This window comes from Heterocephalus glaber, unplaced genomic scaffold (assembly GCF_053883595.1).
Source record: "Heterocephalus glaber isolate CG9 unplaced genomic scaffold, H.glaber_assembly_v1.0 deba00001719, whole genome shotgun sequence".
Lineage (NCBI taxonomy): Eukaryota > Metazoa > Chordata > Mammalia > Rodentia > Bathyergidae > Heterocephalus > Heterocephalus glaber.
Window position 1 is genome coordinate 422,690 of NW_028258432.1, and position 14,061 is coordinate 436,750.

The following is a 14,061-nucleotide window of genomic DNA, read 5'->3' on the forward strand; positions in this document are numbered from 1 at the left end:
AGTCTGCCCAACACAGCGAGGGAAACCTGTGGTCATAACACAGGTAGAGACAAGATTGCTGCACGAAAAATCCAAGAAAGTTGTCCTTGAATCACCAGGCAAGCACAGGAAGCTCTGAATTCCCCAAGAGGTGAAACCTAGACAGCAAAACAGAGCTGCTATGTCCCCACTTAGGGGAGCCTGAGAGATTCTGGTGCCTGAAACAAATAACAGGAAAAAGATGTCAGATATGTGGCCATGGCATAAATCATGAACCAAAACACAATGCTAAGATTTATGAGGCTGGAGCAGTGTCACTAGAGCACAAACTCTGCTAACTGTTGGCTGCAGTTTTCACCGTGGCGAGAACAGGACTTGGAAGCCAAGTTTGTTTTGGGATGTCAGCAGTGACTGCAGTGACCAAGCCTGAGAAGCTACAGTGGGTTCTGATGCTTTTCATTTAAAATAAAATGAACCGTACATTGGAAAAATTGGGCATTTATTCCTTGTGAGAGTGGGCTGTAATCCTCTCAGTGATCCTGAGAATAAGAAGGGCTTATAATAAGAAGGACCTATAATACCAAGGGCTGAGCCTGGATTCAATGCTCCAACCTCCCACTCCCACCTATGACTTTTGAATCAGGCTCTGGCTCCTAGCCCTCACATCTCTCTCTCTCTCTCTCTCTCTCTCTCTCTCTCTCTCTCTCTCTCTCTCTCTCTCTCTCTCTCTCTCTCTCTCAGAAAGGAATGCAGGGAGCCACATCTTTAAACCCTTTATTTCTCATTTTGACATTGGGCATTGCTAGGTTGCCCAGGCTAAGCTAAATATTGTGATCCTCCTGCCTCAGCCTCCCAAGTAGCTAGGGTCACACATTTGCACTAGCACACCTGACTAGCAATCTCTCTTAATGGGCCAGGGACCCCTGATAGGTGAAGGGTTGGTCCTTAGTGCTCTAGGTTCAAGTCCCATCACCAAGGCCTTTTAGCTCTCAGAAAAGTTGTTTAATAATTCTCTGCCCTATATCCTTCTTCATAATCTAGAAATAATAACAAAGAGGAAAAAGTTAAATTTGATCATTCACATAACCACTTAGCTATAGTTACATATTTACAGAATCAAATTAAGAATGGGCTCAAGATGAGGAGAAGTTAAGGAAGGAACAAATTCTGCATCACACAGAAAACAAGCCCTGCACCCTTTGCTCCTGGGGATTGAAACTTCACCTAATAAAAGCATGGAGTGCTACTCAGCCATAAAAAATGAGAAATTAGAGACATTTATAGCTAAGTGGATGCACATTGAGGCAATACTCTTAAGTGAAATAAATAGGACACACATGTATAAATACTGAATAGTTTCTCTCGTGTGAGAAACTGAAAGTGTAAATAAGGACTAAATGTGTAATAGGTAATGTGAAATAGGAAGAAAAGGGGCAAAGGGGAAGGAAGTGGGAGGGCTAGGGGAAAGGATAGAAGGGAATGGGATTCATATGAGAAAATGGAAAAATAGGAACAAAATCTTTGTAAATAGGGAGGACTGGAGGGGTTGAAGGGAGGGCTGGGCAGGGGTGAAAAATAAGAACCAAGAGAAACTATGTAAAGGTGCAAATTTCCAATGATGAATGTCATTATATTGTATACCTAAAATGTACCAATGAATAATTGATAATGTAAAATAGGAAGAAAAGGTCCAAAGGGGTAGGGGTAGTGGGAGGGGCAGAGGAAAGGAAAGAAGGGAAAGGACAAATGATGAGAAATGGAAAAAATGGAAATAAAGTCTTTGTAAATAGGGAAGGGTGGAGGGCGTGAAGGGAGGGCTAGGAATGGGGAAAAAATAAGAACCAAGATGCACTATGTAAAGGTACAATTCCCAATGAGAAATGTAATTGTGTTGTATACCTACAATGTACCAATGAAAGAATTTAATACCAAAAAAAAAGCAATGGTGAGGATCCCACAGCAATCTGTTTCCACCCTGGGTAAAATATTTCTACAGTTTCACAACTAACAAGGAAAAATGGTATAAGGTGAATGAGAAAGTAGTGCTGAGAGACTATAGTTATTATGGTGGCCAAAGTAGAAGCCAGAGTGGCCCAGGTTGGGTGGGGAGGCTGAGAGAGTGACAGAGCACTGGCCTCAGCCCTGGAGTGTGACTGCTCCTAGCATGGAGCAAGGAATCCCCTTGGTTGATCCAATGGAGTTTAAAAGAGGATGCAGGAGCCCCAGAGGCCTTCTTGGGAAAGAGAGGCCTGGCCTGGTAGGGAAAGAGCCAGACTCACTTTCCTTATGTTCCTGTGCTTCTTGATTCTCAGACACCTCTCCAACCAGGACAGCCCCATGAAGCAGCATCCCATTTTCCAGACACGGTGGTGAAGCAGCCACAAAGGAGCCAGGATTAAACCTATGAATGTTGATGCCCAGCCAGACCCTCCAGTGGTCACCACAGTCAGGAGGATTAGCAACCAGGCCTCGCCCAGGACAGATGTGAAGGGAGGGACGAGGAAGAACCTACATCCTCTCCTTGACTGGTCTCCCTGCGCCTCTGTGCACAGCCACGGCACGTTACTACAAGGCAGTGTGAGGGCCCACATCCCAGGGTGTCAGCTGCCATGAGGAGAGGAAAGCAGTATGAACTAAGTATCTCCTCTCTCACCTCGTTAGCACCAACACCTAGGGATATAAAGGAGAAAGGCTGCCTTGGGGAACAGGGATGTCAGTGTAAACTGCATCTTGGGGTTGAAGGCGGGGGTCCCCCAGAAAGTACATGGTCCCTTCTCCCCCTTAATGGTTCTGGAAGAATCTAGCCCAGCTGTGCATGACAGAATCTCTGTTGTTCTTTGCACCCTGAGGCCTGGGTCTGAGGGGTGAAGGGACAACCCTAGCACGTGCCCCACCCCAGAGTGGAACCTGGCGATTCCTGACTGTCCTCGGCCGTGGATCCCCTCCCTCCGTTTACAGAATGGACACAGATGCATTCAATCAAACTTAGGACCTGAACTATGGCTTCCTTTCTAGAAGAGTTTATTCATAACTGGCACATAATTTTCTCCCGTGGTTTCAAGTCATTCCCAAATGTGAGAAAGAAGCTGTCAGTTTGGGAATGGGATGGTTTTGTTTCAAACCAATCCTTCAAGCTTGCTGAAGGCAGAGGCCACGTTGGCCCTGTGAAATGAAGAGAGCAGCTATCGGTCACTGCCTCTGTGGCTGTCACCAGGCCCATGAGGACAGGCAGTGGGGCAGCAGGAAGAGAGGGGCAGAGGCTCCGTTTGGTGGGTTTGGGGCTCTGCCTGGGTCCTGAGCTGGTGAAGTGAGCCCCCACTTTCAGGTCAAGATCAGCCAACACCCAAGGACTCCCTGTCTTACAGACTCTGCCACCCATGACACCTTGCATGCACAAACACCAGTCTCCAGGGCTGGCAGACACTAGAAGGCACCCTGGTTACCCTTCGGCTAAGTTTACGCAGATCTTTAATGAAAGCCAACAGAGAAAACAAGGAAAGGTCACTTCACGTTTGGCTTTTTAATAAATGGGTTTGGAGCCTGATAGGTTTCTTTAAATTACTATCCACAAAGTCAATAGGTTAATATGTTTTTTGAGCCTTCATCCAAATGGGGCACCCAGATAATGATCCTGTTCCATGAAGGCAAACAGAAAAGCAATTGTACTTACCCCAAGATTAGGAAGTGTCTTTTTTATTTTGTTTTGTTTGGTACCGGGGATTGAACTCAGAACCATGAGCTTGTGAGGCAGGTGTGACACAACTGAGCTAAATCCCCGGCCCTAGGTGGCATCTTAATATTTATAGCACTTTCATATTTATTTCCCACAATCAGCGGCCCAGAGCAAAGTGTTCAGTTTTGTGAGGGAGGATTGCTTGCAAGTCCTGGAAAGAATGGCTCACTCATGTTCTTGGGGCATTCAAGATTGATTTAGGAATCTTGCCAAGGACTGAGGAGATCCCAGGCCTCCTCTGAGTGCTTTGGCCTGCAAGCTCTGAAGGAGAGGGGGGACGAGGTGGGGTGAAGAGGCCAGTGTCACCCTCCACAAAGGCCAGCATTCCTGTGATAAAGATGGGTTAATGAGCAAGGCACAGCACATTTATGTATAAACATCATTTAGGTAATAAAAATTGTACAGGATGGAGGAAGTTTCAGAAAAGAAGACCTGAAGACCCAGGCAAGATGGGCTGCTTTTATGTTGAGGTTCCATGGAGGATGGGCAGCTAAGCAGAAAGGAGACCAGGCAGGAGGATTGTGGGGAGTCCTCAAGGCCCAACTGTGAAGATCTCATTGACCTCTCTGCGCAGCAGTTTTTCCTTGGGTGTCGGCCCGGGACCCTTCAGGCCTGAGGTTCTCCTGTTCTACTCTAGACAAGGCAACCAGAGATTTCCTTGTGGCCACCTCTATGTAGACAGGCATAGGAGGTTTAGATACATAGCTAGGTTTTACAGTGGCACTGGGGAGAAGGGTTTTAGTTTCTATAAGCTGTTTTCTGAAGGGGAGTTCTGGACTCGGACAACCTTAGGGGAGAAAAAGGCTGGCACAGTAAGTCAGGAGAAACTTTCTTCTGAGGCTGTGGCTAAGGGCTTCCAGTTTCCTTTAGTTCAAAGTACTTGTATATTAAAGTGGCAATCACTGACCTGTCAATTTCAGAACCCAGGAAAACAAATTTTGGATAATAAAACAGAGAGAGAGAGAGAGCGCGTGCAAGGAGGGGGGCTGTCTACCACCTCCTGTTATTTCTGCTGTGAGGAAAATGGGGCCTTGCTATCCAGGAAGTCATGACTGGTTATGAACCAATGGTCCCCAAGCCAGGAAACCCAAGTGTGACACTTTAAAGAGCCATGCTGAGTTTAGACCCCATATGATCTTCCTCCCACATAAGCACAAGTCAGGAGCTCTGGTCCCCAGAGGAGAGTCTCAGGGAAGGATCCCAGGGCTACATGTGAATTGGATGGTGGAAGCCATAAGGCTGCAGGGTCTGGGTCCTGGGAGGCCTTGGGGGAAGATGACTGAAATGCGAGCCCAGACCAAGACAGGCATGGTGGTGGACACCTATAATTCCAGCACTCTGGGAGGATCTGAGTTTGAGGCTAGCCTGGGCAATTTAGCAACTTAGTGAGAACCTGTTTCAAATAAAAAGTAAGAAAAAAGTTGAGGATGTAGCTCAGTACAGAGACCTTGGGTTCAGTTCTCAGTAACACACACAAAAACACACACACACAGCCCAGGCCATCCACTCAGTCAGAGCTGGGCAGAAAGGTGTCACAGTGAGTTGGCCCCTGAAAGGGGGGCAGTGGTCACTCTAGGTCTGTGACACACAGCCTTGAATATCACCCACAGCTCCCTGCTTCTCGGTGTAATCTTCTGTGTAAGACCCTCCCGTGAGTGTAACTGGGATCCAGTGATTGGCTTCTGTCCAGTGGAATGTGGAAAAACAGATATACTATTGGCCAGTCAAGGTTGCTGTCAAGGAAAAAACTGAGCCAAACAGAAATTAAAGTAGTGAAGGACAGTTTGATTCAGGAACTTTTGTGTGTGTGTGGTACTAGGAATTGAAGCCATGGCCTTCATGCTGTCGTTGTTGTTGTTTATTTTGAGTCAAGTTCTTCAGATTTCAAGTTTCCTAGGCTGAAATAAAACTTGTGATCCTCCTGCCTCAACTTCATGGAATGTTTGGATTACAGGCCCAGCTACAAACCATTTCAATAGGGCAAGAGAGATTTCAACATGGAACTGGGCTCCATTTGCCATAGAACAAGGGCCAATGGGAATTTATGGCCAAGGAACATGGGAGAGGTTGGGAATGAAAAATTATGAAGAGGAAACATGATGAGCAGGAAAATTTTGAATTCAGCAAGATTCATCCTGGAACTAAATAAGCAGGTCAAGGACAGAGCCCATTTGGCCTTGTGGCCAAAGAGAGTCTTGTCATTGCAAATCACATGGCTTCTGCCTTGCTCACTGTTATGGTTTGGATCAAAAATGTCCCCCAAAAGTCTCAAATGTTCACAGGTGTTATAATCATCAGTGGATTCACCCATGGATGAGTTCATGGCCGACTCGGCTGTTAGGAGGTGGGCACTAGAGTGTGATTCGGAAGGGTGTATCTTTGTCTCTGGCTCCTCCTTCTCTCTCTGCTTCCTAGCTGCCATGCAGTGTTTTCCTCCATCAGGCCCTCTCTGCCTTGGAGCCAGCCAACCACGGGCTGAACCCTCTGAAACTGTTAGCCAAGATAACCCTCTCCTCCTTAATGTGTGGGTGTTCAGTATGTATTCCTAGTGATAGGAAGGCTGACCAGTACACTTGCCCTGAGATCTGCTCGCTGTGGTGGAATCCAGTACCCTATGTCATGGAATCAATTAAAGTCTCAGTGGACAGGAGAAAAGAAATGAATTCTTCCCACAGTCCTGGGACCAAGCACAAGAGTGGATCCTCCTCTAACCTCCAGATGAGGCCACAGCTTTGCTGACTCCTGAATGACCACTTTGAAGCAGAAGCAGCGAACTAAGCCACCCCTGCCCCACAGCAAGCATGAGATAGTGGTTTTTGTCTTTAGCTTCCTGGTGTTTGAGGTCATCTATTATATAGTAGAAGAAATCAATCCCAAGACCCAGAGCCCCGGATGGCAAGGAAGTCACAGAAGTTGCCCCAGTCTTGATCCTCAGAGCATCTGGGACACCCAGGGGACTTCCTCAGTGGTTCTGGTGGTTCCTCTCTTTGAGTGCAAGCCCCTGCAACTTATCAGCTCCAGGTGCTACAGCAAACCACCACTGTTACACCTTGAGGGAACATCACGGGAGGCAAAGGGAACAAACCCCATCTTAGAGAAAGGGAAAACTTCCAGGCTCTTTACTGCATTAAGTTTTATGACTGAACAGAATAGAACCACATCTGGGATAATAATAACTACATTGAAGAAAACCTCAGAGTTTACAACGTGGTTTATATATGTGAGGTCATTAAACTGTCACAAACACCTTGCAGGTTTCTTTTTGGTCCTGGAGGGAACACTTGGTAGGATCGTGAGTGGAATGCATATGTCCACATGTCAAGTCAGGCACCTGCTCTGCTTGTACAGAATTCTGCCAACAGGGAGAGACACTTAAGGTAGACCAACAGCAAATGTTCAAGAAGCAGATGCTGTCTCCCCTTCTGAAGCTGAGAACATGAAGCTTGTAGAGCTGGTCAGAGTTAGCACACCATGGATATGGTACCCGTGAAATCAGGACCTAGTTCTACGTCATGCTGCACAGCTTTTCTGCATCTCCAGCTGAGTTATTGACTATTTAACATGCAAGTCCAGCTTCAGAGCTCTGCTCAGGCTGCCTAGTAATTTTCTTGAGGCTTCTGCAGAAAATAAATGAACAAAGAAGATCCGAGAGTAGTAGGATAGGGAGACTTCTGGGAAGATGGAGGAGTGGTAAACAGTGGAGAAACATCCTCTCCAAGATTTGGTGTCCAGACACTTGAATATAGAAACATGAGAAGCAGGGAAGGAGAGCAGTGGCTCCCCAGGACTCAGCAAGTATCTGAAGCAAGAATTGAAGCCTACAGGGAGAGGGAAGAGAGAGAGCTCAATGCAAAAGAAGGAGGTGGGAAATGGTACTTTCTCACTGGTATGGGAGGGGTGGCTCAAACCTGCAAATGAATACTGACTATTGGTGACACCAGACGCCTCCATGGAGAAACACATCATTGCAACAGATTGGTGGACACAGACATCTCCCAAGAGAGGGCAATTGGCTGGCCACCATTTTGGAGAGGGGCCAACTGAGCTAGAAACTCAGAGCAGCTGAGTCCATTTAGTGACTCAAGAGTCAGGATGAGGCAGAACTGAGTTCAGGTCTGCAGGAAGTCAAGGAGACAAATTCAAGCTAGAAGGTAGCCAAGTTCAAGCAGGCAGGAGGCACACAGAGTACTGCAGGCTGAACAACTCAGATTCCAGCCAAATAGCAAGAAATAAGCCTGAACTTCAGTGAAACTAAAGATGCAGGCTTGCTGGGATTATCCACTACCCCACTGTAAACCTACTGCTGTCTTACGGGGACATGTGATAGTAGTTTTTGTCTTTAGCTGCCTGGTGTTTGGAGTCATCTATTATATAGCAGAAGAAACCTATCCCAAGACCCAGAGCCCCAGGTGACAAGAAAGTCACAGAAGGTGCCCAAGGGCCCCAGTTCTTGCTCCTCAGAGCATCTGGAACACTGGGACTTCCTCAGTGGTCCTGGTGGTTCCTCTCTTTGAGTGCAAGCCCCTACAACTTGTCAGCTTAAATCAACACTGATCTGGGCTCTGTCTGCCCACTCTGTCTACCACTGACAGAAGAGAAATACTGTGAAGTGGACATTGTTTTTCTTATTATCTTTCTTTGCTTTTTTCTTTTTTTATTGTTCTTATTTTTCTGAGTTTGAACATTGTTTCTAGTTTTTGTTGTTGTTTTCTGTGTCCTTGTTTTTATTTCTTCTTTCTCTCTTTCCTTTCTGTCTTCTTTACTGGTTTCTTAGCTTGAGTAATCTTCTTCTGTCTTCCAGCCTTGCTTCTAATCTCTTTCTCTTCCTCTTTTTCTATATTTACCCTTTTAAATTTTCTTCTCTAAGGATGAAATCTGTATACAATTTTCTGCTTTATTTTAGATTTTATGTAACCACAAATCTAGTTCATATGGATAAAGGTGGCAAATTAATAGTTACCACAGTTTGTCATTTTCTAGGCTATATTTGATGTTATTGGTGTCACTCATTGTACTACTTTAGCCAAGGTGACATAATTGTTCTAATCAGTTGTTTTTCCTGGTATGTAAAGATTGAGATTGTCTGAGGGTCACAAACAATGCTATAGGCCAAAGAACCAGGGGCTGGGCCCAATAGGCAGCAACCTTTTTATCCCCAATAAATTGAAGAATTAGGATCTGGCAACAGACTTAAAACCCCCAAACCAGCTAAAATTTGAAGACATCTCTGAAAGGAGTCATTTCCAAAGGGTTCTTGATGCTACCAAGAAAGCTACCTGGTATAAGCAATTTACAAGCAGCAAGCCAGGAATTAAACTAAAAAAAAAAATGGAAAATGAGAAGACATGGAAGCAAGATGCAAACTCACACTTCTAGCTCACCAAAGCCAAATCCAGGGGGCAATGTGTTGGAACAACTCAAAAGCCACCTTGCTGGACTCTCTGAAATGGTAACAGTGGAAGTAACAAAGCAGATGATTGAGGCTGTAGAAAAAAATCAAATCAGAAATAATTAATCAGATAACTTCAGAGATGATGACCATAATCAAGGGCATGATTAGTGATTCTAGAGTAGATACAGATTAAAAAAATACATAGAGGAGCTTAGGAAAACAATGGAAACCATTAATGCTCAACATAGAAAAGAAGTGGAATCCATAAAACAGATTCAGATATCCAGGAGATTAAAAATTCTACAGATAGAATACACAGCAGAATGAACCAATGTGAGGACAGAATATCAGATCTAGAAGAAACGATTCCAGTTAGAATCATGAACAGAAAGATTTCTTAAAAATTGCAAGAAACTACAAAAAATCCAACAGCTAGGTGATGCAAAAAGAATAATATAAGATTGATTGGAGTCAATGAAAAAGCAAGAGAGAGAGCAAACATTTAAAAAATCTGTTTACAGAAGTAATGGCAGAAAACCATTTTTTTCAAGCATGAAAGACTTCCAAAAATCTTTTTCCAGGCATGGAAAAAGAATTTGATACACTGATAGAACTGCCCATCTAAACTCTAAAAACATCTGGTCAAGAGAAGGGCTTACAACTTCAGCCCCGTGGAGCTGGGGCTACCACCCCGTGCCTGCACCCAGCCTCCAAGTGACTAGCAGAGCCTCGCAGGTGCCTGCAACAAGCCCCCCACCCACCCACCTCTGGCCTCCTGGCCTCCTGGCCTCATTGGTACCTGGTTCCACACTGCAGAGGCACAGGGGGTCATAAAGACCACTGTCCTGAGCTCCAGAAGATAGAGCAGAAGTGAACAGAAAGAGGACCTCTCTCAGGCCCCTTGATGAAAATTGAAGCCCACTGGAAAAGTGAAGAGAATCTCTGCAATAAAGACACAGCAGACCACTCTACTTGGTAAGTTGGAGGGATCAACACCTCCCATCAGAACCTGGACTGTCTTGAGGGGAAGGGCAGCTGGAAGCTGCAGAAGAACCTTGCAGAGTTCAACCCTACAGGAGGACAGGGAGCTCAACTTGGGACTTGCACCCAAAATCAGCTGAATCTCATGGGTCTGCTACCAGCTTGCTGAGACTCATTGATTTAGATCTGCACAATGCTGTCCACACTGTCTGTTATAACAGCAGAGACATACCCTGAAGGAGGGCCTTCATTTTTATTCTTTATTTGTTATTCTCAAAAATTATTTTTTTTCTCTTATTTTTTCCTCATTTTTAATTTTTAATTTTTCTACTCTTCTCAAATTTTTCTTTTTTTCTTTCTTCATTTCTTTCTCTTTTTTCTTCTTTTCTTGCTCTCTCACTCACTCATTCTCTCACTGTCCCACATTGCTCTTCATCTCCCTTTTTGTTCCTGTTCTGGCCCTAATTTGGATTTCTTCTTTATTTTTCTTTTCTTCTCTTTTTCCTTCTCTTGATTGTCGTTAGTTTTAAAGGAAAGTAAATACAATTTCTAGCCTCCCTATTGCTGTTAGGTTGTTCTGTTCTCATCTTTGTTCTTTAACTCTGTCTTTTCCTCTTGTTTTCAACCATTTCCTAGAGTTTACATGATCTTCCTCTGTCCTCTAGCCTTGCTACTAATCTTTCCCTATCCTTCTACCTATCTATCCCTCCCTCCTCAACCCCTTCTAACTCCCCATCCTGAAGAGTAAAGTTGCTATATTGAAGAGTTTATTCACTATAAACATGTTTTGTGCTGGTCCTTGATTTTAATTTAATTCACACAGTTAAAGGTGATAGATTAGTAACTGTCACAAATTGTTATTTTCTAAGCTGTGCTTGATGCTATTGTGTTGGTGATTGTACCACTTGGGCTAAGGTGTTGTGATTGATCCAATCAGTTGTCCTTCTTGATATAATGAAAATGAGATAGCTTTAGAGTCATTAGAGACTCAAAACCTAAAGACCAGCTATACCTGCAAAACACCTCTGAGAAGCAATCATTCTGTAAGGGTTCTAAATACAAGCAACAAAGATGCATACAATAAGTAATGTTGAAGTATCAACCCAGGAATTAAACCAAGGACAGTACCAACAACAAAAATAGAAATGAGAAGAAATTTAAGCAAGGCGCAAACCCAGTCTTCCACTACACCAAAGGCAAATTCTGGGGAAACGAGGTGGAAAAGTCTGATAATCAGCCACCTGGACACCCTGTACTGACAGCACAGGAAGTAACAAAACAGATGAATGAGGCTCTAGAAAAATTCAAAACACAAATAATCTCCCAGATAACTACAGAAATGGTGAGCAGAATGAAAGACATGATTAGAAACACTAGTACAGAAACAGATAAAAAAACAGATGAGTTCAGGACCATGATGGAAACCATGAATGTCCAACATAGGAAAGAAATGGAAACCATGAAACAGACTCAACCTGATAACCAGGAGATTAAAAACCCTATTGAAAATCATACACAGAAGATTAAGGGAATCTGAAGACAGAATATCTGATATAGAAGACAGGATGGTGGTCATTGACCATGAAAACAGAGATCTCTTAAAAATAGTAAGGGACCATGAGAAATCAATGCAACAGCTCCTAGATGAAGCAAAGAAGAAAAATATAACACTGATAGGAGTCCATGGAAAAGCAGGAGAAAGTACAAATGACAGAAAAAAACTGTTCACTGAATTAATGACAGAAAACTTCCCAAACCAAGCAAAAGAATTTGACATACAGATAAGTGAGGCAGGATCAAAAAAAATCTACACCTAGACATACAATAATCAAGATCTCTGAAACCAAACAGAAGAACAAAAGACTACAAGCAGTTAAAGGAAGGAAACAAATCACATCCGAAGGAAAGCACATCAGAATCACAGCAGACTTTTCAACACAAACTCTCAAGTCAAGGAGAGTCTGGAGTGAGGTATTTTAAACCCTAAAAGAAAACAACCATCAATGTAGACTGTTGTATCCTGTGAAACTATCTTTCAAAATTGATGGAGAAATAAGATACTTCTATAGAAAAGAACACCTGAGAAACTTCATGGATACCAAACCAGCACTCCAAACAATTCTAAACAATATCCTAGAAAAAGACAATGCAGGTCATAACTCCATGAGCCCCAACAGAGCAAATTCATCAGGCAAGGCAAGAAAGGAAAGGGAGAGGGAGAAAAATAAAAAAGAACCAACAACAGGAAAATAACATGACAATGATAAGTAAATACATATCAGTTATAACCATCAATGTTAATGGTCTCAATTCACCAATCAAAGAAACAGACTGGCAGAATGGATTAAGAAGCAAAGTCCAACAATATGCTGTATACAAGGAATGCACCTAGTTCAAAAAGAAACTCATAGACTGAAAGTAAAAGGATGGAAAACAGTTCTCCACGTGACAGGAACCCAGAAAAAGCAGGGGTAGCTATCTTATTTGCAGACAAAGTAAATTTCAAACCAAAACTAATTAAGGCAGACAAAGAAGGTCACTACATCATTGTAAAAGGAACAATTCAATAGCAAGAGATGACAATCATAAATACATATCCACCAAATACTAATGCCCCCAACTATACAAAACAAGTATTAGGGGACATGAAAAACCAAATAAGCACTAATGCAATTATAGTAGGGGAACTCAATACCCCACTGTCACAAATAGATCATCTAGACAAAAATTCAACAATGAAACATTAGAACTGAACCAAGCTTTTGAACAAATGGACTTAATAGATGTCTACAGTGTTCCACCCCACAAAATCAGAATATACATTCTTTTCAGCTGCACAGGAGTAATTCTCTAAAATAGACCACATTCTAGCTCATAGAATTTAAGTACATGCAAAGGAACTGAAATTATCCCATGTACACTATCAAACCTTAGTGCAATTAAACTGGAGAACAGCAGCATAAGAAACCACAAGAACTTCACAAACACATGGAAATTGAATAAAACCCTCCTGAACAATCAATGGGTCACAGAGAAAATTAAAGAAGAAATTAGACAGGTTTTACAAATAAATTATAATGCCAATAAAACATACAAGAATCTATGGGACACAATGAAAGTAGTTCTATGAGGGAAATTCATAGCAGTGAATGCCTACACTAGGAAAACAGACCGAGCTCAAATAAACAACCTAAGGCTGAGTCTTAAGCTCCTAGAAGGAGAAGAGCAAGACAAACCCAAAGCTTGTACAAGGGAGGAAATTATAAAGATCAGAGCAGAAAACAATGCAATGGAGACTAAGAGAATGATACCAAAAAATCAACGAATCAAAGAGTTGGTTTTTTGAAAGATCCAGCACAAATCCAGAAGATTTGTGCTTCAAGAACCTGTACTCTAATAAAATGGAAAACACAGAAGAAATGGACAGATCTCTAGATACATACAAATTGCCTAAGTTTAATGAAGAAGATATAAAAATTTTAAACACCTCAATTATAATCAGTGAAATTGAAAACCTAATTAAAAATCTACCAACAAAGAAAAGCTCAGGTCCTGATGTCTTCACTGCTGAATTCTCCAAGACATTTAGAGAAGAACTATTGCCATTACTCTTTAAACTTTTCAATGAAATTGAAAGGAAAGCAATGCTTCCAAATTCATTCCTGGGAGCAAGTGTTACTTTGATTCCAAAACCAGGGAAAGACCCAACAAAAAAAGAGAGCTACAAGCCAATCTCCCTAATGAACATAGATCCAAAAATCCTCAATAAGATACTGACAAACAGAATACAGAGGGTCATCAAGAAGATCATACACCCTGACCAAGTCAGATTTATCCCAGGGATGCAAGGATGGTTCAACATACATATATCAATAAATGTAATACACTATATTAACAGAGTCAAGGACAAAATCAATATGATAGTCTCAGTAGATGTAGAAAAAGCATTTAATAAAATTCAACAGCCATTTATGAT